This window comes from Oncorhynchus keta, chromosome 6, assembly GCF_023373465.1.
Source record: "Oncorhynchus keta strain PuntledgeMale-10-30-2019 chromosome 6, Oket_V2, whole genome shotgun sequence".
In the NCBI taxonomy this organism is placed as follows: domain Eukaryota; kingdom Metazoa; phylum Chordata; class Actinopteri; order Salmoniformes; family Salmonidae; genus Oncorhynchus; species Oncorhynchus keta.
This window is the reverse complement of record NC_068426.1, coordinates 6,252,983-6,267,406: the sequence shown is the minus strand read 5'-3', so window position 1 is coordinate 6,267,406 and position 14,424 is coordinate 6,252,983. Positions and strand designations below refer to the sequence as shown.

Here is a 14,424-nt window from a genome sequence, read left to right as displayed (position 1 = left end):
TATATAGGATGTAGGATAGGATGTGGATGGACAGTATATGTAGGATGTGGATGGACATGTAGGATGGAACAGTATAGTATATATTAGACAGATAGGATGGATGGACAGTATATTAGAGGATGTGGATGGATAGTAGGATGTGGATGGACAGTATAGCATGTAGAGATGTGAGGATGGATGGACAATATATGTATGGAATATATTAGGATGTGGATGGACAGTATATATGATGGAGGATGTAGGATGGATGGACAGTAGTATATAGATGGATATGGTAGATGAATGATGGACAGTATATTAGACAGATATGGATGGATGGACAGTATAGGATAGACATATTGTATAGATGGATGGACAGTATATTAGGATAGGATGTGGATGGACAGTATAGTAGGATGTGGATGGACAGTATAGTAGGATGTGGATGGACAGTATATATTATGGACAGTATAGTGGATGATGGACAGTATAGTAGGATGTGATGAACAGTATAGGATGTATAGGAATGGATGGACAGTATATAGGATGGATGGACAGTATAGTAGGATGGATGGACAATATATTATGGATGTAGGATGGACAGTAGGATATAGTAGGAGTGGATGGACAGTATAGTAGGATGTAGGACAGCATATATGGATAGAGTATGTGGATGGACAGTATATTAGGATGTGGATGGATGGATGTGAGATGGACAGTATATAATAGGATGTGGATGGACAGTATATGTAGGATGTGGATGGACAGTATAGTAGGATGTGGATGGACAGTATATAGGATGTGGATGGACAGTATAGTAGGATGTGGATGGACAATATATTAGGATGTGGATGGACAATATATATGAATAGAATGTGGATGGACAGTATATTAGGATGTGGATGGACAGTATAGTAGGAATGTGGATGGACAATATATATAGAGACAATATAATGAATGGATGGACAGTATAATAGGATATGGATGGACAGTATATTAGGATGTGGATGGACAGTATAGTAGGATGTGGATGGACAGTATATTAGGATGTGGATAGGATGGACAGTATAGTAGGATGTGATAGTAGGATGGACAGTATATAGATAGATGTGGATGGACAGACAGTATATAGGATGTGGATGGACAGTATAGTAGGATGTGGATGGACAGTATATAGGATGTGGATGGACAATATATTAGGATGTGGATGGACAGTATATTAGAATGTGGATGGACAGTATAGTAGACAGTATATAGATGTGGATGGACAGTATATTAGGATGTGGATGGACAGTATATAGATAGATATGGATGGACAGTATAGTAGGATGGATGGACAATATAGTAGAATGTGAGATGGACAGTATAGTAGGATGTGGATGGACAGTATATTAGAGATGTGGATGGACAGTATATAGTAGGATGTGGATGGACAGTATATAGAATAGTGGATGGACAGTATATTAGGATGTGAATGGATGGACAGTATAGTAGAGACAGTATATTAGATGGACAGTATATTAGGATGTGGATGGACAGTATATTAGAGATAGGATGTAGATGAGACAGTATAACAGTAGAGAGGATGGATGGACAATATATATGGACAATAGACAGATGTGATAGGATGGATGGACAGTATAGTAGGATGTGGATGGACAGTATATTAGATGTGGATGGACAGTATATAGATAGGATGGACAGTATATAGGATGTGGATGGACAATGTAGATGGACAGTATATAATGGATGGAATGTGAGATGGACAGTATAGTAGGATGTGGATGGACAGTATATTAGATGTGGATGTATAGATGGAGACAATATATTAGAGTATAGTAGGATGATGGACAATGTAGGATGGACAATATAGTAGAATGTGATGACAGTATATAGTAGAATGTGATGACAGTATATTAGGATGTGGATGGACAGTATATATATATAGGAATGAGGATGGATGGACAGTATATATGTGGATAGTAATGATAGGATGTGGATGGACAGTATAGTAGGATGGACAGTGATGTGGATGGACAATATATAGAGATGTGAGGATGGACAGTATAGTAGAGATGTGGATGGACAGTATATTAGAAGATGTAATGAGATGACAGTATATATAGAATGTAGGATGGACAGTATATAGTAGAGATGAATGGACAATATATTAGGATGTGGATGGACAGTATATTAGAGATGTGAATGGACAGTATATAGATAGATGTGGATGGACAGTATAGTAGGATGTGGATGGACAGTATATTAGAATGTGAATGGACAATATATAGAGATGTGAGATGGAACAATATAATGGATGATGACAGTATATAGGATAGAGACAGTATATAGGATGAATGGACAATATATTAGAATGTGATAGACACAGTATATTAGGATATAGACAGCATAGAGGAATATATATATAGATGTGAGATGGAGACAGTATATATAGAATGTGAATGAACAATATAGTAGGATGTGGATGGACAGTATATATATGTGAATGATAGCAATATAATAGAATGTGAATGATGGACAGTATATAGGATGGATGGACAGTATAGTAGGTGAATGGACAATATAATAGAGATGTGGATGGAGACAGTATATTAGATGTGGATGTGATTGGATGGAACAATATAGATAGAGGATAGAATGTGAGGATGGATGGACAGTATAGTAGAATGAATATAGATGAGACAATATAGTAGGATGTGAATGGACAGTATATTAGGATGTGGATGGATGGACAGTATAATAGGATGTAGATGATGGACAGTATAGTAGAGATGTGAGGATGGACAGTATAGTAGGATAGGAATAGATGGACAATATAATAGAATGTGGATGGACAGTATATAATAGAATGTAGATAGACAGTATATTAGAGATGTGAATGGACAGTATAGTAGGATGTGGATGGACAGTATATTAGAATGTGATGATGGACAATATAATAGAATGTGAATGAACAATATAATAGAGACAATATATAGATATGTGGATGAACAGTATATTAGTATATAGGATAGATGGACAGTATAGTAGGATGTAGATGGACAGTATATAGGAGATGACAGTATATTAGAGACATGGTATAATAGAGATGTGAATGGACAGTATAGTAGATGGATGGATGTGAATGGAACAGTATAGTAGGATGTGGATAGACAGTATATTAGAGGATGTGGATGGAACAATATAGTAGGATAGGATGAATGGACAGTATAGTAGAATGTGGATGGACAGTATAGATAGTAGGATGTGGATGGATGTATATTAGAATGTAGGATGACAATATATTAGAATGTAGATGGACAATATAATAGAGATGTGAGATGGACAATATATTAGAGATGGATAGATGGATGGACAATATAGTAGAGATATAGATGAGACAGTATATTATGTGAGGATGGAATGTGAATGGATGGACAATATATTAGAATGTGGATGGACAGTATAGTAGGATGTGGATGGACAGTATGTAGAATGTGGATGGACAGTATATTAGGATGTGGATGGACAGTATATAGGATGTGGATGGACAGTATAGTAGAATGGATGGACAGTATATTAGAGATGAATGGACAGTATAGTAGGATGTGGATGGACAATATAGTAGGATAGGATGTAGATGATGGACAGTATATTAGATAGATGTGAATGGACAGTATAGTAGAATGTAGATGGACAGTATAGTAGAGGATGTAGATGGACAGTATATAATGTGGAGATGTGAATGAACAGTATATTAGGAGATGTGAATGGACAATATATTAGATGTAGATGGACAGTATATTAGGATGTGGATGGACAGTATATTAGATAGATGTGGATGGACAGTATATTAGATAGGATGTGGATGGACAGTATAGGATGTAGAACAGTATATGAGATGAACAGTATATATAGGATGTGGATGGACAGTATATTAGAATATGGATGGACAGTATAGTAGGATGTGGATGGACAATATATTAGAGATGTGGATGGACAGTATAGTAGAATGTGGATGGATGGACAGTATAGTAGAGATGTGGATGGACAGTATATTAGAATGGATGGACATTATATATAATGGACAGAATAGTAGATGGAGACAATATATTAGGATGTGGATGGACAGTATATTAGGATGTGGATGGACAGTATAGTAGAATGGATGGACAGTATATTAGAGATGTGGATGGACAATATATTAGGATGTGGATGGACAGTATATTAGAGGATGTGGATGGACAGTATAGTAGGATGAGACAGATAGGAATAGATGACAGTATATAGGATATGTAGGATGTGGATGGACAATATATGAATGGATGGATGGACAGTATAGTAGGAATGTGAGATGGACAGTATATATGTAGAGATGTGATGTGGATGGACAGTATATAGTAGGATGATGTGGATGGACAATATATTAGGGATGGACAGTATAGTATGTGGAGACAGTATATAGATGTGGATATGGACAATATAGTAGAGATGTAGGAGATGGACAATATATGTGGATGGACAGATAGTAGATGGATGGACATGTATAGTAGAGGATGGATGGATGGACAGTATATAGATGTGGATAGGATGTGGATGGACAGTATATTAGGATGGATGGACATATAGGATGGATGGACAGTATGATAGATGTGGATGGACAGTATATATTAGTATATTAGGATGTGATGGACAGGATGTGGATAATAGATAGGATGGATGGATGGACAATATAGTAGGATAGGATGATGGACAGTATATATAGGATGTAGGAGATGGACAGTATAGTAGGAGGATAGACAGTATATGTGAATGGACAGTATATTAGAATGTGATGTGGATGGACAGTATAATAGGATGTAGATGGACAGTATATTAGGATGTGGATGGACAGTATATTAGATGGACAGTATAGAAGGGATGGACAGTATATAGGAGATGTGGATGGACAATATATTAGAATGTGGATGGACAGTATAGTAGGATGTGAATGAACAGTATAGATAGAGAGATGTGGATGGACAGTATAGTAGGATATGGACAGTAATGGATGGACACAATATAGTAGTATAATGTGGATGGACAGTATATTAGGATGGATGGATGACAGTATAGTATATTAGATGTGGATGGACAGTATAGTAGGATGTGGATGGACAGTATATAGGATGTGGACGGACAGTATGTAGGGTAGGATAGTATAATAGGATGTGGATGGACAGTATATAGGATGGATGGACAGTATATTAGGATGTGGATGGACAGTATATTAGGATGTGGAGAGATGTGGATGGACAGTATATAGGATGGATGGACAGTATAGTAGGATGGAGACAGTATAGTAGATGTGGATGACAGATGGACAGTATATTAGGATAGATGTGGATGGACAGTATATGTGGATGGACAGATATGTAGGATGGATGGACAATATAGTGGATGTAGTAGGATGGTGGGATGGAGATGTGGATGGACAGTATATAGGATGTATGGACAGTATAGTAGGATGGGACAGTATATAGGATGTGGATGGACAGTATAGTAGGATGTGGATGGACAGTATAGTAGGATGTGGATGGACAGTATAGTAGGATGTGGATGGACAGTATATAGGATGATGGATGGACAGTATAGTAGGATAGGATGGATGGACAGTATATAGATAGGATGTGGATGGGACAGTATATTAGGATAGGTGGATGGACAGTATAGTAGGATGTGGATGGACAGTATAGTAGGATGTGGATGGACAGTATAGTAGGATGTGGATGGTAGGGATGGATGGACAGTATAGTAGGATGTGGATGGACAGTATATTAGCAGGATGTGGATGGACAGTATAGTAGGATGAAATGGATGGACAGGATGTGGATGACAGTATATTAGGATGTATAGTATATAGGATGTGGATGTGGATGGACAGTATATTAGGATGATGGATGGACAGTATAGTAGGATGTGGATGGACAGTATAGTAGGATGTGGATGGACAGTATATTAGGATGTGGATGGACAGTATATTAGGATGTGGATGGACAGTATATTAGGATGTGGATGGACAGTATAGTAGGATGTGGATGGACAGTATATTAGGATGTGGATGGACAGTATAGTAGATGTGGATGGACAGTATAGTAGGATGGATGGACAGTATAGTAGGATGTGGATGGACAGTATAGTAGGATGTGGATGGACAGTATATTAGGAGTGGATGGACATTAGGATGTGGATGGACAGTATATTAGGATGTGGATGGACAGTATATTAGGATGTGGATGGACAGTATATTAGGATGTGGATGGACAGTATATTAGGATGTGGATGGACAGTATAGTAGGATGTGGATGGACAGTATATTAGGATGTGGATGGACAGTATATTAGGATGTGGATGGACAGTATAGTAGGATGTGGATGGACAGTATAGTAGGATGTGGATGGACAGTATATTAGGATGTGGATGGACAGTATAGTAGGATGTGGATGGACAGTATATTAGGATGTGGATGGACAGTATAGTAGGATGTGGATGCACAGTATATTAGGATGTGGATGGACAGTATAGTAGGATGTGGATGGACAGTATATTAGGATGTGGATGGACAGTATATTAGGATGTGGATGGACAGTATATTAGGATGTGGATGGACAGTATATTAGGATGTGGATGGACAGTATATTAGGATGTGGATGGACAGTATATTAGGATGTGGATGGACAGTATATTAGGATGTGGATGGACAGTATAGTAGGATGTGGATGGACAGTATAGTAGGATGTGGATGGACAGTATATTAGGATGTGGATTGACAGTATATTAGGATGTGGATGGACAGTATAGTAGGATGTGGATGGACAGTATATTAGGATGTGGATGGACAGTATATTAGGATGTGGATGGACAGTATAGTAGGATGTGGATGGACAGTATATTAGGATGTGGATGGACAGTAGAGTAGGCTGTGGATGGACAGTATAGTAGGCTGTGGATGGACAGTATATTAGGATGTGGATGGACAGTAGAGTAGGCTAGGCTGTGGATGGACAGTATAGTAGGATGTGGATGGACAGTATAGTAGGATAGGATGTGGATGGACAGTATATTAGGATGTGGATGGACAGTATAGTAGGATGTGGATGGACAGTATATTAGGATGTGGATGGACAGTATATTAGGATAGGATGTGGATGGACAGTATAGTAGGATAGGATGTGGATGGACAGTATATTAGGATGTGGATGGACAGTATAGTAGGATGTGGATGGACAGTATAGTAGGATAGGATGTGGATGGACAGTATATTAGGATGTGGATGGACAGTAGAGTAGGTTGTGGATGGACAGTATAGTAGGATAGGATGTGGATGGACAGTATAGTAGGATGTGGATGGACAGTATATTAGGATGTGGATGGACAGTAGAGTAGGATAGGATGTGGATGGACAGTATAGTAGGATGTGGATGGACAGTATAGTAGGATGTGGATGGACAGTATATTAGGATGTGGATGGACAGTATATTAGGATGTGGATGGACAGTATATTAGGATGTGGATGGACAGTATATTAGGATGTGGATGGACAGTATAGTAGGATGTGGATGGACAGTATATTAGGATGTGGATGGACAGTATAGTAGGATGTGGATGGACAGTATAGTAGGATGTGGATGGACAGTATAGTAGGATGTGGATGGACAGTATAGTAGGATGTGGATGGACAGTATATTAGGATGTGGATGGACAGTATATTAGGATGTGGATGGACAGTATATTAGGATGTGGATGGACAGTATAGTTTGATTTCCATTGATAGTTTTTCGTGTGATTTTGTTGTCAGCACATTCAACTATGTAAAGAAAAAAATATTTAATAAGAATATTTCATTCATTCAGATCTAGGATGTGTTATTTTAGTGTTCCCTTTATTTTTTTGAGCAGTGTATATATAGAGAGAGAGATAGAGGGAGAGATAGAGAGAGAGATAAAGAGAGATTGATAGAGAAAGAGCGAGAGAGATAGAATGACTGAGAGGAGGTGAAGTACAGTAGGTCAACACTAGATGGCCGTGCTAGACAGGAAACGATTATATCAACAAAGGTAGGTAGATAGGTAGGTAGGTAGGTAGGTAGGTAGGTAGGTAGGTAGGTAGGTAGGTAGGTGGGTAGGTAGGTAGGTAGGTAGCGAGAGAGATAGAATGACTGAGAGGAGGTGAAGTACAGTAGGTCAACACTATATTTTTTTGAGCAGTGTCTATATAAAAGATGCGCACACACAGAGAGGCCAACGCACACGATGTCCCGAGATTTAAACACAGCTAAATCGTCAGTCTTCATTATCCTGGTCGAAGCAGTTGTGGTGTGGATGTAGTGTTACTTTGTGTAACCTATGAACGGAATAAACGCCAGTGTGTGTTGCTTTTTAAGCTGCTGTAAAAAAAATAAAAAAATAGTGTTGTTCAATCAGGGTGTCAAAATGGCCAGGGTTAACTGGCGTTGATTGTTCAATGTGACATTTCTAGTGTTGATGCAGAATACCCCATAAAGACAAAGCAAAAACAGGTTTTTAGACATTTTTGCAAATGTGTATTAAATATAAAAAATGGAAATATCACATTTCACATAAGTATTCAGATACTTTGTTGAAGCACCTTTGTCAGTGATTACAGCCTGGAGTCTTCTTGGGTCTGATGCTACTAGCTTGGGACACCTGTATTTGGGGAGTTTCTCCCATTCTTCTCTGCAGATCCTCTCAAGCTCTGTCAGGTTGGATGGGGAGTGTTGCTGCACAGCTATTTTCAAGTCTCTCCAGAGATGTTAGATTGGGTTCAAGTCCGGCCTCTGGCTGGGCCACTCAAGGACACTGAGGCTTGTCCCGAAGCCACTCCTGTGTTGTCTTGTCTGTGTGCTTAGGGTTGTTGTCCTGTTGGGAGGTGAACCTTTGCCCCAGTCTGAGTTCCTGAGTGCTCTGGAGCAGGATTTCATCAAGGATTTCACTGTACTTTGCTCCATTCATCTTTCCCTCGATCCTGACTAGTCTCCCAGTCCCAACCATTGAAAAATATCCCCACAGCATGGTGCTGCCACCACCATGCTTCACCATAGGGATGGTATTGGCCAGGTGATGAGCAGTGTCTGGCTTCCTCCAGATGTGGCACTTGGCATTCAGGCCAAAGAGTTCAATCTTGGTTTCATCAGAACAGAGAATCTTGTTTCTCATAGTCTGAGAGTCCTTTGGGTGCCTTTTGGCAAACTCCAAGCAGGCTGTCATGTGCCTTTTCCTGAGGAGTGGCTTCCGTCTGGTCACTCTACCATTAAGGCCTGATTGGCGAAGTGCTGCAGAGTTGGTAGTCCTTCTGGAAAGTTCTCTCATCACCACAGAGGAACTCTGGAGCTCTGTCAGAGTGACCATCAGGTTCTTGGTCAACTCCCTGACCATGGCCCTTCTCCATCGATTGCTCAGTTTGGCAGCGTGGCCAGCTCTAGGAAGAGTCTTGGTGATTTCTTCCATTTAAGAATGATGGAGGCCACTGTTTGGCCACTGTTTTCTTGGGGATCTTCAATGCTGCAGATTTGTTTTTGGTACCCATCCCCAGATCTGTGCCTTGACACAATCCTGTCTCGGAGCTCTGGGGAAAATTCCTTTGACCTCATGGCTTGGTTTTTGCTCTGACATGCACTGTCAACTGTGAGACCTTACTGTATATAGACAGGTGTGTGCTTTTCCAAATCATGTCCAATCAATTGAATTTACCACAGGTGGACTCCAATCAAGTTGTGGGAACATTTCAAGGATGATCAATGGGAACAGGATGCACCTGAGCTCAAGTTCGAGTCTCATAGCAAAGGGTCTGAATACTTATGTAAATCTGGTATTTCTTTTTTTTTTTTGCAAACATTTCAAAAAAACTGTTTTTTTCGCTTTGTCATTATGGGGTATTGTGTGTAGATTGATGAGGAAAACCTTTAATTTAATCCATTTTAGAACAAGGCTGTAATTTAACAAAATTTGAAAGGGTCAGAATACTTTCCCGAATGCTCTGATTAATTACATTTATGCTAATTAAAAATAAATACAATTCTAAACTAATCCAATCTGTCATATCTGAAATGTTTGTTTCAGTTAAGATGCCTAGTCTCATGTTTTAGCCTTCCCAACCCGGCATTCAATCTGAATGGAGGTGATAAAAAAAAATCTAAATGTTGGATATCCCCACTCTGGCTGGATTCCAATAGGAATGACAGCATACTGTGACTTGCAGGCCTTATTTTGCATGTAAACCATGAGTTTCAGGCCCCTGTATTAGGGTCAAACTTGGCCCTCTAAATAAGGCCTTATGAATGATGTGTTGTATGTGCTAAAGAATTTAATTTGAATGATAATATATTAGCTTAGAATTCACTCAAAGGGCAAGGCACTGTGGGAAATATGCAAAAAAAAAGGCTTTGCACTAAGAGGCGTATTAATTTAAAACTGAAAAGTGTGGAATTGTATAAACACTGGACCAGTGTTAAATGTAACACTATCTGTGTTGATTTAACATTGGAGAATTTGCTGTGAAGGACTCGGGGAACACCATAACAGTGTACATACAGTTAGTTAGTCTGTTAGTTAGTTAGACTGTGAAGGACTCGGGGAACACCAAGGTATTAGTGAACACCACAACAGTGTACATTTAACACTGACCTATTGTAAACATTGAATTCTTAAGTGTTTGATACAAGGTATTAGTGAACCCCCATAACAGTGCAACTTTAACAATGAGTTAGTCATAGTTAGTTAGTTAGTTAGTCTGTTAGTCTGTTAGTCTGTTAGTCAGTTAGTTAGTTAGTTAGTTAGTTAGTTAGTTAGTTAGTTGTCTGTTAGTTATTTAGTCTGTTAGTTAGTTAGTCTGTTAGTTAGTTAGTTAGTTAGTTAGTTAGTTAGTTAGTTAGTTAGTTAGTTAGTTAGTCAGTCTGTTAGTTAGTTAGTCAGTCTGTTAGTTAGTTAGTCTGTTAGTTAGTTAGTCTGTTAGTTTGTCAGTTAGTTAGTTAGTTAGTTAGTTAGTTAGTTAGTTAGTTAGTTAGTTAGTTAGTTAGTTAGTTAGTTCGTTAGTTCGTTAGTTAGTTCGTTAGTCTGTTAGTCTGTTAGTTAGTTAGTCTGTTAGTTAGTTAGTCTGTTAGTTAGTTAGTTAGTTAGTTAGTTAGTTAGTTAGTTAGTATGTTAGTCTGTTAGTTAGTTAGTTAGTCTGTTAGTTAGTTAGTCTGTTAGTTAGTTAGTCTGTTAGTTAGTCTGTTAGTTAGTTAGTCTGTTAGTTAGTTAGTCTGTTAGTTAGTCTGTTAGTTAGTTCGTCTGTTAGTTAGTTAGTTAGTTAGTTAGTCTGTTAGTCTGTTAGTTAGTTAGTCTGTTAGTTAGTTATTCTGTTAGTTAGTTAGTCTGTTGATGCTGCTGGTGTTGGAGTGTTAAAAGGGCAACCCTTTTTAAAAGAGTAAATTCAACACATTTTTGTGGTTCTCCTATAAACACGTTGAACACCCACAGTGTTAAATTTACAGAACGGATTTTTTGCTGAGTAATGCAGTTCACACACTAACTAGCCCATTGCTGAGTAATGCAGTTCACACACTAACTAGCCCATTGCTGAGTAATGCAGTTCACACACTAACTAGCCCATTGCTGAGTAATGCAGTTCACACACTAACTAGCCCATTGCTGAGTAATGCAGTTCACACTAACTAGCCCATTGCTGAGTAATGCAGTTCACACACTAACTAGCCCATTGCTGAGTAATGCAGTTCACACACTAACTAGCCCATTGCTGAGTAATGCAGTTCACACACTAACTAGCCCATTGCTGAGTAATGCAGTTCACACACTAACTAGCCCATTGCTGAGTAATGCAGTTCACACACTAACTAGCCCATTGCTGAGTAATGCAGTTCACACACTAACTAGCCCATTGCTGAGTAATGCAGTTCACGCACTAACTAGCCCATTGCTGAGTAATGCAGTTCACGCACTAACTAGCCCATTGCTGAGTAATGCAGTTCACGCACTAACTAGCCCATTGCTGAGTAATGCAGTTCACGCACTAACTAGCCCATTGCTGAGTAATGCAGTTCACGCACTAACTAGCCCATTGCTGAGTAATGCAGTTCACGCACTAACTAGCCCATTGCTGAGTAATGCAGTTCACACACTAACTAGCCCATTGCTGAGTAATGCAGTTCACACACTAACTAGCCCATTGCTGAGTAATGCAGTTCACACACTAACTAGCCCATTGCTGAGTAATGCAGTTCACACACTAACTAGCCCATTGCTGAGTAATGCAGTTCACACACTAACTAGCCCATTGCTGAGTAATGCAGTTCACACACTAACTAGCCCATTGCTGAGTAATGCAGTTCACACACTAACTAGCCCATTGCTGAGTAATGCAGTTCACACACTAACTAGCCCATTGCTGAGTAATGCAGTTCACACACTAACTAGCCCATTGCTGAGTAATGCAGTTCACACACTAACTAGCCCATTGCTGAGTAATGCAGTTCACACACTAACTAGCCCATTGCTGAGTAATGCAGTTCACACACTAACTAGCCCATTGCTGAGTAATGCAGTTCACACACTAACTAGCCCATTGCTGAGTAATGCAGTTCACACACTAACTAGCCCATTGCTGAGTAATGCAGTTCACACACTAACTAGCCCATTGCTGAGTAATGCAGTTCACACACTAACTAGCCCATTGCTGAGTAATGCAGTTCACACACTAACTAGCCCATTGCTGAGTAATGCAGTTCACACACTAACTAGCCCATTGCTGAGTAATGCAGTTCACACACTAACTAGCCCATTGCTGAGTAATGCAGTTCACACACTAACTAGCCCATTGCTGAGTAATGCAGTTCACACACTAACTAGCCCATTGCTGAGTAATGCAGTTCACACACTAACTAGCCCATTGCTGAGTAATGCAGTTCACACACTAACTAGCCCATTGCTGAGTAATGCAGTTCACACACTAACTAGCCCATTGCTGAGTAATGCAGTTCACACACTAACTAGCCCATTGCTGAGTAATGCAGTTCACACACTAACTAGCCCATTGCTGAGTAATGCAGTTCACACACTAACTAGCCCATTGCTGAGTAATGCAGTTCACACACTAACTAGCCCATTGCTGAGTAATGCAGTTCACACACTAACTAGCCCATTGCTGAGTAATGCAGTTCACACACTAACTAGCCCATTGCTGAGTAATGCAGTTCACACACTAACTAGCCCATTGCTGAGTAATGCAGTTCACACACTAACTAGCCCATTGCTGAGTAATGCAGTTCACACACTAACTAGCCCATTGCTGAGTAATGCAGTTCACACACTAACTAGCCCATTGCTGAGTAATGCAGTTCACACACTAACTAGCCCATTGCTGAGTAATGCAGTTCACACACTAACTAGCCCATTGCTGAGTAATGCAGTTCACACACTAACTAGCCCATTGCTGAGTAATGCAGTTCACACACTAACTAGCCCATTGCTGAGTAATGCAGTTCACACACTAACTAGCCCATTGCTGAGTAATGCAGTTCACACACTAACTAGCCCATTGCTGAGTAATGCAGTTCACACACTAACTAGCCCATTGCTGAGTAATGCAGTTCACACACTAACTAGCCCATTGCTTTACACCGACATGTTCTCCTCGATTTACAATTCAAACAAATGCAGAAATGTGAAAAGATTCAATGACAAACTGAATTTCTTATCTGGAAAAATATGTTTGATTGTGTTGTTGTATCCAATTGACAATATAAAAGGGCTTTCAAATAGGTCAACACTTTCCACGGTATCGATCGATCTGATCAGCATCAGTCACATCAATAAATAGGTCAATACATGCATGTAGAACACTTTCCACGGTATCGATCGATCTGATCAGCATCAGTCACATCAATAAATAAACAATGATTTTCCACCACAGAGACGGGGCTCTGAATGACATATCTCCAATAATAGCCACATAGAAAAGGAGACAGAGAAACACTTGCTTTAGCAAGAGTGTTAACATATGTTTCCCATGCCAATAAAGCCCCTTGAATTGAAACAGAGAGATGGATAGACGCGCACTGACTTTTGCTTATGTCCCTACAGTAAATGATAGTTTTCCATAGTTTGCTTACCTAAGAGGTTCACTAAGGATTCTGTTACCTCCAGTCTTGCTGCGTGTATTCCCCCCCAGAGAACTGAAGAATAGGTTTCAGTAAACAGTAGCCAGTGTAGTGTAGACTCGGGACCTTTTTCCTCTTCCCTGATGGCGATCAGAAACCGCAGTTTACGCAGAACAGCGCAGACCTTCTTTGTTGTCCCGTGGATCTCTCCTCCACCACCACTACCAGTGAGCGTGTGTGTGCTTGAGAGAGAAAGAGAGAGAGAGAGAGAGAGAGAGAGAGAGGGTGCGTGG

At 39.6% G+C, this 14,424-nt stretch overlaps 1 protein-coding gene across 1 annotated transcript in view; it reads right to left on the bottom strand.

Moving 5' to 3' along the window:
- Positions 1-14,194, bottom strand: part of dclk1a (doublecortin-like kinase 1a) — a 258,899-nt gene extending 244,705 nt beyond the window's left edge. The window contains 1 exon segment of the mRNA XM_052521745.1: positions 14,144-14,194. The gene's annotated coding sequence lies outside the window, so the exon portion shown is untranslated.
- Positions 14,195-14,424: the final 230 nt, after the last annotated feature.